The sequence below is a fragment of the Bufo bufo genome, chromosome 6, assembly GCF_905171765.1.
Source record: "Bufo bufo chromosome 6, aBufBuf1.1, whole genome shotgun sequence".
Lineage (NCBI taxonomy): Eukaryota > Metazoa > Chordata > Amphibia > Anura > Bufonidae > Bufo > Bufo bufo.
In genome coordinates, this window is record NC_053394.1 from 92,717,888 (window position 1) to 92,735,524 (window position 17,637).

The window sequence follows — 17,637 nt, forward strand, 5'->3', positions numbered from 1 at the left end:
TTTTTTATTTTTTTCTTACAAAGTCTCATATTCCACTAACTTGTGACAAAAAATAAAAACTTCCATGAACTCACTATGCCCATCACGAAATACCTGGGGGTGTCTTCTTTCCAAAATGGGGTCACTTGTGGGGTAGTTATACTGCCCTGGCATTTTAGGGGCCCAAATGCGTGCGAAGTAGTTTGAAATCAAAATCTGTAAAAAAATGGCCGGTGAAATCCAAAAGGTGCTCTTTGGAATGTGGGCCCCTTTACCCACCTAGGCTGCAAAAAAGTGTCACACAAATGGTATCGCCGTACTCAGGAGAAGTTAGGCAATGTGTTTTGGGGTGTCATTTTACATATACCCATGCAGGGTGAGAGAAATATCTTGGTCAAATGCCAACTTTGTTTAAAAAAATGGGAAAGTTGTCTTTTGCCAAGATATTTCTCTCACCCAGCATGGGTATATGTAAAATGACACCCCAAAACACATTGCCCAACTTCTCCTGAGTACGGCAATACCACATGTGTGACACTTTTTTGCAGCCTAGGTGGGCAAAGGGGCCCACATTCCAAAGAGCACCTTTTGGATTTCACCGACCATTTTTTACAGATTTTGATTTCAAACTACTTCGCACGCATTTGGGCCCCTAAAATGCCAGGGCAGTATAACTACCCCACAAGTGACCCCATTTTGAAAAGAAGACACCACAAGGTATTTCATGATGGGCAGAGTGAGTTCATGGAAGTTTTTATTTTTTGTCACAAGTTAGTGGAATATGAGACTTTGTAAGAAAAAAAATAATAATAAAATCATAATTTTCCGCTAACTTGTGACAAAAAATAAAAAGTTCTATGAACTCACTATGCCCATCAGCGAATACCTTAGGGTGTCTACTTTCCGAAATGGGGTCATTTGTGGGGTGTTTGTACTGTCTGGCCATTGTAGAACTTCAGGAAACATGACAGGTGCTCAGAAAGTCAGAGCTGCTTCAAAAAGCGGAAATTCACATTTTTGTACCATAGTTTGTAAACGCTATAACTGTTACCCAAACCATTTTTTTTTCACCCAAACATTTTTTTTTTTTATCAAAGACATGTAGAACAATAAATTTTGAGAGAAATTTATATATGGATGTCGTTTTTTTTTGCAAAATTTTACAACTGAAAGTGAAAAATGACATTTTTTTGCAAAAAAATCGTTAAATTTCGATTAATAACAAAAAAAGTAAAAATGTCAGCAGCAATGAAATACCACCAAATGAAAGCTCTATTAGTGAGAAGAAAAGGAGGTAAAATTCATTTGGGTGGTAAGTTGCATGACCGAGCAATAAACGGTGAAAATAGTGTAGTGCAGAAGTGTAAAAAGTGGCCTGGTCATTAAGGGTGTTTAAGCTAAGGGGGCTGAAGTGGTTAAACAATTATAGCACACTTTCTGTAAATCCAATAAACTTAATTTCACTTCTCAAATATCACTGTGTGTGTCTCCTATATGATATATTTAACTGACATTTTTTATCGTAACAACCAACAATTTATACAGGAAAATCATGACGATTAACAAGGTTGCCCAAACTTTCGCATGCCACTGTATATATACAGTCAGGTCCATAAATATTGGGACATCGACACAATTCTAACATTTTGGGCTCTATGCACCACCACAATGGATTTGAAATGAAACTAACAAGATGTTCTTTAACTGCAGACTGTCAGCTTTAATTTGAGAGTATTTACATCCAAATCAGGTGAACGGTGTAGGAATTACAACATTTTGCATATTTGCCTCCAACTTGTTAAGGAACCAAAAGTAATGGGACAACTGGCTTCTCAGCTGTTCCATGGCCAGTTGTGTGCTATTCCCTCATTATCCCAATTACAATGAGCAGATAAAAGGTACAGAGTTCATTTCAAGTGTGCTATTTGCACTTGGAATCTGTTGCTGTCAACTCTCAAGATGAGATCCAAAGAGCTGTGACTATCAGTGAAGCAAGCCATCATTAGGCTGAAAAAACAAAACAAACCCATCAGAGAGATAGCAAAAACATTAGGAGTGGCCAAAACAACTGTTTGGAACATTCTAAAAAAAGAATGAACGCACCGGTGAGCTCAGCAACACCAAAAGACCCCGTAAGACCACGGAAAACAACTGTGGTGGATGACCGAAGAATTCTTTCCCTAATGAAGAAAACACCCTTCACAACAGTTGGCCAGATCAAGAACACTCTCCAGGAGGTAGGTGTATGTGTGTCAAAGTCAACAATCAAGAGAAGACTTCACCAGAGTGAATACAGAGGGTTCACCACAAGATGTAAACCATTGGTGATCCTCAAAAACAGGAAGGCCATATTAGAGTTTGCCAAACGACATCTAAAAAAGCCTTCACAGTTCTGGAACAACATCCTATGGACAGATAAGACCAAGATCAACTTGTACCAGAGTGATGGGAAGAGAAGAGTATGGAGAAGGAAAGGAACTGCTCATGATCCTAAGCATGCCACCTCATCAGTGAAGCATGGTGGTGGTAGTGTCATGGCGTGGGCATGTATGGCTGCCAATGGAACTGATTCTCTTGTATTTATTGATGATGTGACTGCTGACAAAAACAGCAAGATGAATTCTGAAGTGTTTCGGGCAATATTATCTGCTCATATTCAGCCAAATGCTTCAGAACTCATTGAACGGCGCTTCACAGTGCAGATGGACAATGACCCAAAGCATACTGCAAAAGCAAACAAAGAGTTTTTTAACCACTTAAGGACCACAGGTTTATACCCCCCTAAAGACCAGGCCCTTTTTTACAAATCGGCACTACACTACTTTCACCGTTTATTGCTCGGTCATGCAACTTACCACCCAAATGAATTTTACCTCCTTTTCTTCTCACTAATAGAGCTTTCATTTGGTGGTATTTCATTGCTGCTGACATTTTTACTTTTTTTGTTATTAATCGAAATTTAACGATTTTTTTGCAAAAAAATGACATTTTTCACTTTCAGTTGTAAAATTTTGCAAAAAAAACGAGATCCATATAGAAATTTTGCTCTAAATTTATAGTTCTACATGTCTTTGATAAAAAAAAAATGTTTGGGTAAAAAAAAAATGGTTTGGGTAAAAGTTATAGCGTTTACAAACTATGGTACAAAAATGTGAATTTCCGCTTTTTGAAGCAGCTCTGACTTTCTGAGCACCTGTCATGTTTCCTGAGGTTCTACAATGGCCAGACAGTACAAACACCCCACAAATGACCCCATTTCGGAAAGTACACACCCTAAGGTATTCGCTGATGGGCATAGTGAGTTCATAGAACTTTTTATTTTTTGTCACAAGTTAGCGGAAAATGATGATTTTTTTTTATTTATTTATTTTTCTTACAAAGTCTCATATTCCACTAACTTGTGACAAAAAATAAAAACTTCTATGAACTTACTATGCCCATCACGAAATACCTTGGGGTCTCTTCTTTCCAAAATGGGGTCACTTGTGGGGTAGTTATACTGCCCTGGCATTCTAGGGGCCCAAATGTGTGGTAAGGAGTTTGAAATCAAATTCTGTAAAAAATGACCAGTGAAATCCGAAAGGTGCTCTTTGGAATGTGGGCCCCTTTGCCCACCTAGGCTGCAAAAAAGTGTCACACATCTGGTATCTACGTACTCAGGAGAAGTTGAGGAATGTGTTTTGGGGTGTCATTTTACATATACCCATGCTGGGTGAGATAAATATCTTGGTCAAATGCCAACTTTGTATAAAAAAATGGGAAAAGTTGTCTTTTGCCAAGATATTTCTCTCACCCAGCATGGGTATATGTAAAATGACACCCCAAAACACATTCCCCACCTTCTCCTGAGTACGGCAATACCAGATGTGTGACACTTTTTTGCAGCCTAGGTGGGCAAAGGGGCCCATATTCCAAAGAGCACCTTTCGGATTTCACAGGTCATTTTTTACAGAATTTTATTTCAAACTCCTTACCACACATTTGGGCCCCTAGAATGCCAGGGCAGTATAACTACCCCACAAGTGACCCCATTTTGGAAAGAAGACACCCCAAGGTATTCCGTGAGGGGCATGGCAAGTTCCTAGAATTTTTTATTTTTTGTCACAAGTTAGTGGAAAATGATGATTTTTTTTTTTTTTTTTTTTTTCATACAAAGTCTCATATTCCACTAACTTGTGACAAAAAATAAAAACTTCCATGAACTCACTATGCCCATCAGCGAATACCTTGGGGTCTCTTCTTTCCAAAATGGGGTCACTTGTGGGGTAGTTAAACTGCCCTGGCATTCTAGGGGCCCGAATGTGTGGTAAGGAGTTTGAAATCAAATTCTGTAAAAAATGACCTGTGAAATCCGAAAGGTGCTCTTTGGAATATGGGCCCCTTTGCCCACCTAGGCTGCAAAAAAGTGTCACACATCTGGTATCTCCGTACTCAGGAGAAGTTGGGGAATGTGTTTTGGGGTGTCATTTTACATATACCCATGCTGGGTGAGATAAATATCTTGGTCAAATGCCAACTTTGTATAAAAAAATGGGAAAAGTTGTCTTTTGCCAAGATATTTCTCTCACCCAGCAGGGGTATATGTAAAATGACACCCCAAAACACATTCCCCACCTTCTCCTGAGTACGGGGATACCAGATGTGTGACACTTTTTTGCAGCCTAGGTGGGCAAAGGGGCCCATATTCCAAAGAGCACCTTTCGGATTTCACAGGTCATTTTTTACAGAATTTGATTTCAAACTCCTTACCACACATTTGGGCCCCTAGAATGCCAGGGCAGTATAACTACCCCACAAGTGACCCCATTTTGGAAAGAAGAGACCCCAAGGTATTTGCTGATGGGCATAGTGAGTTCATGGAAGTTTTTATTTTTTGTCACAAGTTAGTGGAATATGAGACTTTGTATGAAAAAATAAATAAAATAAAAAAATCAGCATTTTCCACTAACTTGTGACAAAAAATAAAAAATTCTAGGAACTTGCCATGCCCCTCACGGAATACCTTGGGGTGTCTTCTTTCCAAAATGGGGTCACTTGTGGGGTAGTTATACTGCCCTGGCATTTTCCAGGGGCCCTAATGTGTGGTAAGTAGGTAAATGACCTGTGAAATCCTAAAGGTGCTCTTTGGAATATGGGCCCCTTTGCCCACCTAGGCTGCAAAAAAGTGTCACACATGTGGTATCGCCGTATTCAGGAGAAGTTGGGGAATGTGTTTTGGGGTGTCATTTTACATATACCCTTGCTGGGTGAGAGAAATATCTTGGCAAAAGACAACTTTTCCCATTTTTTTATACAAAGTTGGCATTTGACCAAGATATTTCTCTCACCCAGCATGGGTATATGTAAAATGACACCCCAAAACACATTCCCCAACTTCTCCTGAGTACGGCGATACCAGATGTGTGACACTTTATTGCAGCCTAGATGCGCAAAGGTGCCCAAATTCCTTTTAGGAGGGCATTTTTAGACATTTGGATACCAGACTTCTTCTCACGCTTTGGGGCCCCTAGAATGCCAGGGCAGTATAAATACCCCACATGTGACCCCATTTTGGAAAGAAGACACCCCAAGGTATTCAATGAGGGGCATGGCGAGTTCATAGAAATTTTTTTTTTTTGGCACAAGTTAGCGGAAATTGATATTTTTAATTTTTTTCTCACAAAGTCTCCCGTTCCGCTAACTTGGGACAAAAATTTCAATCTTTCATGGACTCAATATGCCCCTCACGGAATACCTGGGGGTGTCTTCTTTCCGAAATGGTGTCACATGTGGGGTATTTATACTGCCCTGGCATTCTAGGGGCCCTAAAGCGTGAGAAGAAGTCTGGAATATAAATGTCTAAAAATTTTTACGCATTTGGTTTCCGTGAGGGGTATGGTGAGTTCATGTGAGATTTTATTTTTTGACACAAGTTAGTGGAATATGAGACTTTGTAATAAAAAAAAAATAATAATTCCGCTAACTTGGGCCAAAAAAATGTCTGAATGGAGCCTTACAGAGGGGTGATCAATGACAGGGGGGGTGATCAATGACAGGGGGGTGATCAGGGAGTCTATATGGGGTGATAACCACAGTCATTGATCACGCCCGTGTAAGGCTTCATTCAGACGTCCGTATGCGTTTTGCGGATCCGATCCATCTATCAGTGCATCCGTAAAAATCATGCGGACATCTGAATGGAGCTTTACAGGGGGGTAATCAATGACAGGGGGGTGATCAGGGAGTCTATATGGGGTGATCACCACAGTCATTGATCATGCCCCTGTAAGGCTTCATTCAGACGTCCGGATGCGTTTTGCGGATCCGATCCATCTATCAGTGGATCCGTAAAAATCATGCGGACGTCTGAATGGAGCTTTACAGGGGGGTAATCAATGACAGGGGGGTAATCAATGACAGGGGGGTGATCAGGGAGTCTATATGGGGTGATCACCACAGTCATTGATCACGCCCCTGTAAGGCTTCATTCAGACGTCCGGATGCGTTTTGCGGATCCGATCCATCTATCAGTGGATCCGTAAAAATCATGCGGACATCTGAATGGAGCTTTGCAGGGGGGTGATCAATGACAGGGGGGTGATCAGGGAGTCTATATGGGGTGATAACCACAGTCATTGATCACGCCCCTGTAAGGCTTCATTCAGACGTCCGGATGCGTTTTGCGGATCCGATCCATCTATCAGTGCATCCGTGAAAATCATGCGGACATCTGAATGGAGCTTTACAGGGGGGTAATCAATGACAGGGGGGTGATCACCACAGTCATTGATCATGCCCCTGTAAGGCTTCATTCAGACGTCCGGATGCGTTTTGCGGATCCGATCCATCTATCAGTGCATCCGTAAAAATCATGCGGACATCTGAATGGAGCTTTACAGGGGGGTAATCAATGACAGGGGGGTGATCACCACAGTCATTGATCATGCCCCTGTAAGGCTTCATTCAGACGTCCGTATGCGTTTTGCGGATCCGATCCATCTATCAGTGCATCCGTAAAAATCATGCGGACATCTGAATGGAGCTTTACAGGGGGGTGATCAATGACAGGGGTGTAATCAATGACAGGGGGGTGATCAGGGAGTCTATATGGGGTGATAACCACAGTCATTGATCATGCCCCTGTAAGGCTTCATTCAGACGTCCGTATGCGTTTTGCGGATCCGATCCATCTATCAGTGCATCCGTAAAAATCATGCGGACATCTGAATGGAGCTTTACAGGGGGGTGATCAATGACAGGGGTGTAATCAATGACAGGGGGGTGATCAGGGAGTCTATATGGGGTGATCACCACAGTCATTGATCATGCCCCTGTAAGGCTTCATTCAGACGTCCGGATGCGTTTTGCGGATCCGATCCATCTATCAGTGGATCCGTAAAAATCATGCGGACATCTGAATGGAGCTTTACATGGGGGTAATCAATGACAGGGGGGTGATCAATGACAGGGGGGTGATCAGGGAGTCTATATGGGGTGATCAGGGGTGATCAGGGGCTAATAAGGGGTTAATAAGTGACGGGGGGGGTGTAGTGTAGTGTAGTGGTGCTTGGTGCTACTTTACTGAGCTACCTGTGTCCTCTGGTGGTCGATCCAAACAAAGGGGACCACCAGAGGACCAGGTAGCAGGTATATTAGACGCTGTTATCAAAACAGCGTCTAATATACCTGTTAGAGGTTAAAAAAAACACATCTCCAGCCTGCCAGCGAACGATCGCCGCTGGCAGGCTGGAGATCAACTCTCTTACCTTCCGTTCCTGTGAGCGCGCGCGCCTGTGTGCACGCGTTCACAGGAAATCTCGGCTCACGCGAGATGACGCCTATTGGCGTTAGCGTAGCCTGGGGGAGCCGCCGCAATGACGCCTTTCGGCGTTACAGTTGCGGGAAGTGGTTAAGGGAAAGAAGTGGAATGTTGTGCAATGGCCAAGTCAATCACCTGACCTGAATCCGATTGAGCCTGCATTTTACTTGCTGAAGACAAAACTGAAGGGAAAATGCCCCAAGAACAAGCAGGAACTGAAGAGAGTTGCAGTAGAGGCCTGGCAGAGCATCACCAGGGATGAAACCCAGCGTCTGGTGATGTCTATGCATTCCAGACTTCAGGCTGTAATTGACTGCAAAGGATTTGCAACCAAGTATTAAAAAGTGAAAGTTTGATTTATGATTATTATTCTGTCCCATTACTTTTGGTCCCTTAATAAGTGGGAGGCACATATGCAAACTGCTGTAATTCCTGCACCGTTCACCTGATTTGGATGTAAATACCCTCAAATTAAAGCTGACAGTCTGCAGTTAAAGCACATCTTGTTAATTTCATTTCAAATCCATTGTGGTGGTGTATAGAGCCAAAAATGTTAGAATTGTGTCGATGTCCCAATATTTATGGACCTGACTGTATATATATAAATATATATATATATATATATATATAATGCAGTAACACAGTAATAAACAGTATAAGTTAACCCTTTCAAGAGAAATAAAGTAAGAAGTTTTAACTTTGCATAAGGGATATAGGTAGTGATGAGCGAGCATGCTTGGCCGAGTACCGGTTTGGCTCGAGCATCGCTATGCTCGGCAGATCCGAGCGCTCGGCCGAGTACCACATGTGCTCGAGCGCCATGCTCGAGTCTCCTCCCCGCACGTATGGCGCCTTCTAAGCGCCAATAAACATGCTGGTAAGTATTGCCATCACTGTAATGCCATTAGCCATGTTTTCTACTGGCATTACAGTGATTGGCTGGCCGGAACACGTCATCGGGTGCTATATAGGAAGGGACAGACAGTGTAGGGAGATAGTTATCGCAAATTACTCTTTCTCAAGACGTTTCAAAGACCCAAAAGTTCTTTAAGGACTACTGTGTGTGTTGGCAGCAATTTAAAGTGCAGATTTGCACTTATTTTTATTTATTTTTTACCAAAAAAAAAAACGCTTCATTGGCTATCTTAATAGAAGGTGTCTGCAGTGACTTCTGACATATGTGCAACACCTTCTGTGTATCAGGGGCATAGATAGGAAGAATATCATTGAAAACAATATTTTTTGTCCCAGAATCTGACCACATTTTTGCTGTCAGCTGTCTAACCTATTAATCTCAGTGCTCTGCATTAGAATACCGTCTGTGCACTTCAGGGCCATATATTGGTATATAGTGAAAATCAATATATACAAATTTCACTGAATCTGCACACAGTTTTGTTGTCAGCGGTAGAAACCATTTATCACAGCGCATTGCATTTCTATACCATCTGAGTGTTCAATCCCATATGTTGGGAAAAAGTGAAAATCAATATATATACAAATTTCACTGAATCTGCACACAGTTTTGTTGTCTGTGGCAGAAACTGTTTATCACAGCGCATTGCATTTCTATACCGTCTGAGTGCTTCAATCCCATATATTGGAAAAAAGTGAAAATCAATATATATACAAATTTTTCTGAATCTGCACACAGTTTTGTTGTCTGCAGTAGAAACCGTTTATCACAGCGCATTGCATTTCTATACCGTCTGAGTGCTTCAATCCCATATATTGGGAAAAAGTAAAAATCAATATATATACAAATTTTACTGAATCTGCACAGTTTTGTTGTCTGCCGTAGAAACCATTTATCGCAGGGCATTGCATTTCTATACCGTCTTAGTGTTCAATCCCATATATTGGGAAAACGTGAAAATCAATATATATACAAATTTCACAGAATCTGCACACATTTTTTTTTTGTCTGCGGTAGAAACCGTTTATCGCAGCGCATTGCATTTCTATACCGTCTGAGTGCTTCAATCCCATATATTGGGAAAAGTGAAAATCAATATATATACAAATTTTACTGAATCTGCACACAGTTTTGTTGTCTGCGGTAGAAACCGTTTATCGCAGCGCATTGCATTTCTATACCATCTGAGTGTTCAATCCCATATATTGGGAAAAAGTTAAAAAAGTAATATATATACAAATTTCATGGAATCTGCTCACAGTTTTGTTGTCTGCGGTAGAAACCGTTTATCGCAGCGCATTGCATTTCTATACCATCTGAGTGCTTCAATCCCATATATTGGGAAAAAGTGAAAATCAATATATATACAAATTTCACTGAATCTGCACACAGTTTTGTTGTCTGCGGTAGAAAGCGTTTATCGCATTGCATTTCTATACCATCTGTGCGCTTCATATAAATATAAACAACACCATAAAACAGTGTCTGTACTGCAGATTTCAATAATCTGTGGCTAAAATACTGTCCAAAATCTGTGCTTTTCTGTGTCATATACTGCCCTGTATCTGAAAAAATTTCTTTTGTGGACAGTAAAAAAAACAGCGTCACAATCATTAAAAAATCCATAAATATGAAGAAGGCCAGCACTAAGGGACAGGGAAGTAGGTGTTATGCTGATGGTTCAGGCAGAGGTCGTGGCACTGGGCGCAATGAAACTGAGCCTGCTGCCAGTGCACAAAAAAAAAAGTAATAAAACCGTACCCAGCTTCATGTCCAACTTAGCTAGGCGGCGCACGACAACACTGTCCAAGTCAGACCAGTGCGAACAGTTGGTCGGTTGGCTTGCTGACGATAATGCTTCCAGTCAGCTAAGCACCACCCTCTCTTCCACCAAGTCCAGTCTCTGTAGCCAAGAGTCTGGTCAGACAACTCCTCGCTCAGATGATCCTTCCTCCCACCATGGAGAGGCCTGCCAAATGAGTGATCCCACACTCTGATATTCCCAGGAGCTCTTTTCAGCTCTACTATTAGATTTGGCCCTCGCGGCCAGCATGCTTGAAGAGGGACCTGAGACATTGTGCCCTGATTCCCAACCTCTTGAGCCTTCACAGTCTCAAGAAGATGACGGTGGTGAACGTCAATCATTAGTTCACGAGGTGGATGACGATGAGACACAGTTGTCAATCACTGACGTTGTGGTTAGGTCAAGACAGGAGGATGATCAGAGTGAGGAAGTGGAAGGTGTTGGACGATGAGGTCATTGACCCAACATGTGAAGGTGAAAACCTGAGCGAGGACAGCAGTACAGAGGGGGAGGGATCCGCAGCACCACAACAGGCTGGAAGTGGCAGTGGGGTTGCAAAAGGGAGAAGTCAGCCCACACCAAACAGGCCCGCAACCGTTACACAGATCACCCCCATGCGTAAATCAACCTTAGCAAGGGGTAGGTGTTCTGCAATATGACGCTTTTTTGAGGAAAGTGCAGAGGACAAAAGAGTGGTAGTTTGCAACCTGTGTGGTACCAAAATGAGCTGAGGCATGAACACTAGCAACCTCACTACCACCAGCATGATCCGCCACATGGCATCCAAGCACCCTACTAAGTGGGCCGAAAGCCTGGGTCCACAATCTGGGTCTGCGGGTCACACCACTGCCTCCTCTTTCCCTGTGTTACGTGCTGTCCACTCCCCTGTCCAAGACGCAGGCCCAAATGCCTCTTGCACTGCACCTGGATCTTCGAATGAACTAGCAGCAACAACATCCACGTCCCAGTGCAGCGTCCAAATGTCCATACCACAGTCATTTGAACGCAATCGCAAACAAACATGTCGTCAAAATGTGGTTAAGAGCATGGCAAGTGTTCTGCAAACAAATGTGGATAGGGAAATGACTTAAAATAACATAAAATACGTAAAAATAAAAAATAATAATCTTGCTCTAGGAGGACCAGATCCATATGGAGTAGGAGGTTGAGGAGGCGGTGGATGTGGCGGTGTAGGTGGAAGTGGCGGTGGAGGAGGTAGCCTACACTTCTTTTTGGTTTTAAATGTATTTGTATTTTTAAAAATGAGGGTACACCCCAAAACATTGGGAAATATAACCTGTGATAACCCCCTCCAGTCATGCTAAACACACGTTCAGACAATACACTGGCTGCAGGGCAGGCCAGCACCTCCAAGGGGTAAAGAGCAAGCTCAGGCCATGTGCCCAATTTGGAGACCCAGAAGTTGCAGGGGCTGACCCCTGTCAGTCAGTTCGTGTAGGCGTGTGCACACTTACTGCCCCACCATGTTGCACGTCCCCGTGATGTTCACGATCCAATTTGATATCTGCTCTATCAACTTTCGATGTTCTTTTATGCGCCTACCATGGTGATCACGGGTGGCGGGGTATCAGGGTTCCAGGTCAGAAAGGGAGCGTGAGAAAGAGAGACCACATCAAAGGGAGGATTCATTTAAAATTATAGAGTTGAAATATGGGAGAAATTATTAAAGCGTAAAAGTGTGAAAACTTTTCAAAGTTTAAGCATTGAATGAAAGGATGTGGCGCGCATTAATTACTGAATAATATATTAAATCTTATTCCCTGTCACCTATGCATAGCAGGTGTTTATTCACGTCTAAAATTGTATAATGTCAACCCAAGAATGTAACAGAAAAATTATTGAAATTTATTAAGCTGTCAACTAGGTAGAGGAGGGGTATATTACACCCAAAAATTGGTGAATTTCACCCAAAAATGTAACTGACAATTTTTTTTTTAAAACCTGTCTACTAAGTATAGCAGTGGTACATAACACCCAAAAATTGGTGAATTTGACCAGAAAATGTAACTGACAATTTATTTTTATTTTACCGATCTACTGGGTATAGCAGTGGTACTATACACACCAAAATTGGTGAATTTCACCCTAAAATGTAAATGACAATTTTTTTTTGTTTAACCTGTCTACTAGGTATAGCAGTGGTACTATACACCCAAAAATTGGTGAATTTCACTCGAAAATGTAAATTAAAAAGTAGTGAAATTATATAAAATAAAACACAAATGTGTTGGAGGTGGAGGTGGAGTTCCATATGGAGTAGGAGTAGGTGGTGGACGTAGCAGTGTAGGTGGAAGCGGCGGTGGAGGAGGATGAGGTAGCCAACACAGGTTTTTGGTTTTAATTTAATTTTTTTAAATTAAGGTACACTCCAAAAGAGTGTGAAATATCCAAAATACAAACATGAGCAATTGCGCTGCAGTATAACAATGGCTGGTTAGTGCCGGTATACATGTCTATTCTGGACAAGGTACGGACAAGTCCTGAGGAATCCACGCCTGGTTCATTTTAATGAACGTGAGCTTGTCCACATTGGCTGTGAACAGGCGGCTGCGCTTGTCTGTGATGACTCCCCCTGCTGTGCTAATCACACGTTCAGATAATACACTGGCTGCAGGGCAGGCCAGCACCTCCAAGGCGTAAAGGGCAAGCTCAGGCCATGTGCCCAATTGGAGACCCAGAAGTTGAAGGGGGCAGACCCGTCATTCAGTACCTGTAGGCATGTGCACCATACTGCTCCACCATGTTGGTGAAATGCTGCCTCCTGCTAAGACGTTCCATATCAGCTGGTGGTGCTGGTTGTTGTGGCGTGCTGACAAAGCTTTTCCACATTTCGGCCATGCTAACCCTGCCTTCTGAGGTGCTGGCGGTGCCCCAGCTGCATTGGCGACCTCTTCCCCGTCCTCTGCCTTGGCCTTGTGCTTCCACTGTGCCCCCGCTGTCAGGTGGGAATGCCACCAGCAGCACATCTACCAGTGTGCGCTTGTACTCCCGGATCTTACGATCACGCTCCAGTGACGGAATTAAGGACGGTACTTTGTCCTTGTAACGGGGATCCAGCAGCATGGCCACCCAGTAATCAGCACAAGTTAGAATGTGGGCAACTCAGCAGTCGTTGCGGAGACACTGCAGCATGTAATCGCTCATGTGTGCCAGGATGCCTAGAGTCAACGAAAAGCTGTCCTCTGTAGGAGGTGTATCGTCTGTGTCCTCTGTATCCCCCCAGCCACGCACCAGTGATGGCCATGAGCTGGTCTGGGTGCCACCCTGCTGCGAACATGGTTCCTCCTCCTCCATCTCCTCCTCCTCATCCTCCAGCTCGTCATCCTCCAGAACTGTGCCCTGGCTAAACAATTGTATATCTTGGGTTTGTGGGTGCAGAAACCCACCCTCGGAGCCACTTGGGAATGACTGGCCGGAAACCCTACAAAATTATCCCTCTTCCTCCTCCTCCTCCTGTGCCACTTCCTCTTCCATCATCGCCAGGAGTGTTTTTTCAAGGAGGCATAGAAGTGGGATAGTAACGCTGAGAACGGCGTTATCGGCACTAGCCATTTTGGTGGAGTACTCGAAAAAGCGCAACAAGGAACACAGGTCTTGCATGGAGGCCCAGTCATTGGTGGTGAAGTGGTGCTGTTCCGCCGAGCGACTCACCCGTTCGTGCTGCAGCTGAAACTCCACTATCGCCTGCTGCTGCTCGCACAGTCTGGCCAGCATGTGCAAGGTGGGCACGTCGCATATGAGGCGGTGAGCGGGAATGCCGAAGTAACGCTGCAGCGCTGACAGGCGAGCAGCAGCAGGATGAGAACGCCGAAAGCGCGCACAGACGGCCCGTACTTTATGCACCAGCTCTGACATATCGGGGTAAGTTTTAAGGAATCTCTGCACCACCAAATTCAGCACATGCGCTAGGCAAGGGATGTGCGTCAAACCGGCTAGTCCCAGAGCTGGTACGAGATTTCGCCCATTATTGCACACCACCAGGCCGGGCTTGAGGCTGACTGGCACAAACCACTCATCAGTCTGTTGTTCAAGGGCCGTCCACAGCTCATGAGCGGTGTGGGGTTTGTCCCCCATACAGATAAGTTTTAAAACTGCCTGCTGTCATTTACCTCTGGCTGTGCTGAATTTGGTGGTGAAGGTGTTACGCTGACCGGATGAGGAGTTAGTAGAGGATGAGGAAGCAGAGTTGGAGGAGAAAGCAACAGGAGGCAAACTGAAGCGTCCTGCAATCCTCGGTGGTGGAAGGACATGCGCCAAACTGCTATCCGCCTCAGGCCCAGCTGCCACTGCATTTACCCAGTGTGCTGTTATGGAGATATAACGTCCCTGACCATGCTTAATGGTCCACGTATCCGTAGTCAGGTGCACCTTGCCACAGATGGCGTTGCGCAGTGCACACCTGATTTTGTCCCCTACTTGGTTGTGAAGGGAAGGGATGGCTTGCTTTGAAAAGTAGCGGAGGCTGGCCACGACGTACTGTGGGACAGTCACCGCCATAAGGCCTTTAAAACTATCCGTCTCCATCAGACGGAATGACAGCATTCCAAAGGCCAGTAATTTAGAAATGCTGGCATTCAGGGCTAGGGATCGCGGGTGGGTTGGGGGGTACTTCCTCTTCCTCTCCAGCGTTTGGGAGATGGAGAGCTGAACGCTTCTGTGGAACATTGTGGAGATGCTTGGTGACCCAGTTGTTGGTATTGCTTGCAGATCCTCTGTTTGCGGAGTGGCAGGTGGCACTGTTACTCCAGAGGTGGATGAAGAGGCCGATACTGCAGCAGAAGAGGAAGCAGGAGGAGCCAGAGACCTTTCTTGGTTTTTGAGGTGTCTACTCCACTGCAGCTCGTGCTTTGCACTTAAATGCCTGGTCATAAAGGTTGTGCTCAGGTTGAGAACATTTATGCCTCGCTTCAGGCTCAGATTGCACAGCGTACAAACCACTTGTGTCTAGTCGTCAGCACATTGTCTGAAGAACTGCCATGCCAGGGAACTCCTTGGAGCTGGCTTTGGTGTGCTCGGTCCCTTGCTGCGGTAGGCAGTAGCAGGCATACTGTCTAGAGGATAGCCACTCCGCTTTTGCACCCTGCTCCCTCTTCTGCTGTGCTGGTGGCTCTGTACGACCACCGCCTCTTCCTCCGAACTACATAGGTCACTCGCATGACCTTCATTCCATGTGGGGTCGAGGACCTCATCATCCTCCACATCATCTTCCACCCAGTCTTCAGCCCTGCCTTCCATGTCGGTCTGCACAATTTCGAAAGCCCCAGCAGTTGGCACCTGTGTTTCGTCATTATCCGAGACGTGCTGCGATGGTCCTCCCATGTACTTATCTTGAAAGATAAGTGGTTGGGCATCGGTGCACTCAATCTCTTTCACTTCTGGGGCAGGGCTAGGTGGATGGCCCTGGGAAACCCTGCAAACAGAGTCATCAAAAAGCAGAAGAGACCGCTGTATGACTTGGGGCTCAGACTGCTTGGCTGATTTGTAAGGGGGTGAGGTGAAAGACTGATGGACATCGGCTGCAGGTGCCAACTGTGGTCTTTCAGCAGGAGACTGGGTGGGAGACAATGTGAAGGAACTGGATCCACTGTCAGCAACCCAATCTACTATCGCCTGTACTTGTTCAGGCCTCACCATTCGTAGAGCAGCATTAGGCCCGACCAAATACCGCTGCAGGTTTTGTCGCCTACTCGCACCTGAGGAAGGGGTTTCACTTCTGCGTGTAGCTGGAACAGATCGACCATGTCCTCTCCCTGGAACAGGAGCTCCACCAGCAGGACCACGACCTGGGGCACATCCCTTATTTGACGCTCTCCTCATATTTTTCGAATTTAGGATCTTTCTCTAAATGGGTGTTTAATTAAAAGTAGAATAGAACGACAGTATGTAAAGGGTGTATCTCACACGGCCTGAACCAGACTAGGCCTCAATTAAAGATTTTTTTGCCCAAAATGGCTGTATTTCAAATGCCTGAATCAAACCCCTGTATATAAAGGGTGTATCTCTCATGGCCTGACCCACTATAGGCCTGAATTAAAGATTTCTTTGCCCAAAATGGCTGTATTTCAAATGCCTGAATCAAACCCCTGTATGTAGAGAGTGTATCTCACACGGCCTGAACCAGTGTAGGCCTGAATTAAAGATTTCATTGCACAAAATGGCTGTATTTCAAATGGCTGTATTTCAAATGCCTGAATCAAACCCCTGTATGTAGAGGGTGTATCTCACATGGCCTGAATCAGTGTAGGCCTGAATTAAAGATTTTTTTGCACAAAATGGCTGTTTTTCAAATGGCTGTATTTCAAATGCCTGAATCAAACCCCTGTATGTAGAGGGTGTATCTGACATGGCTTGAATCAGTGTAGGCCTGAATTAAAGATTTCTTTGGCCAAAATGGCTGTATTTCAAATGGCTGTATTTCAAATGCCTGAATCAAACCCCTGTATGTAGAGGGTTTATCTCACAATGACATCTGCATCAAAGGCTGCCAACTAAATTTTTTTGTGCCCAAACGAGTGTTTAACAACTGAATTTGACAGCAGTATATAAGCCTGTAATTTCACATGTGCTGATGCTGCAAGGCCTGAAAATAGTGTTTTTTGTCAAAAAAGTGTGTTTTTAAAACCCCAGAAAATGATGGGTGTATTTCTAGCTTAAATTGCACACTGACTAATCAAGATGTAGATTGCCAAAAACATGTTTTTTTTTTGGTAACAGAATTTGAAAGCTGTATATATATTAAACTTGAATTTAACACTTGCAGATCAGGAAAATACTGTTTTTTGACAAAAAAAAAGTGTGCTTTTAAAACACCAGAAAATGATGGGTGTATTTCTAGCTTAAATTGCACACTGACTAAGGCCTCTTTCACACGACAGTATGTCTTTTTCAGTGTTTTGCGGTCCGTTTTAAACGGATCCGTTGTTCTGTTTTTTGTTTCCGTTGTGTTTCCGTTTCCGTTCCGTTTTTCCGTTCCATTTTCCCGTATGGCAAATACAGTATACAGTAATTTCATAGAAAAAATTGGGCTGGGCATAACATTTTCAATAGATGGATCCGCAAAAAACGGAACGGATACGGAAGACATACGGATGCACTTCCGTATGCATTCCGTTTTTTTGC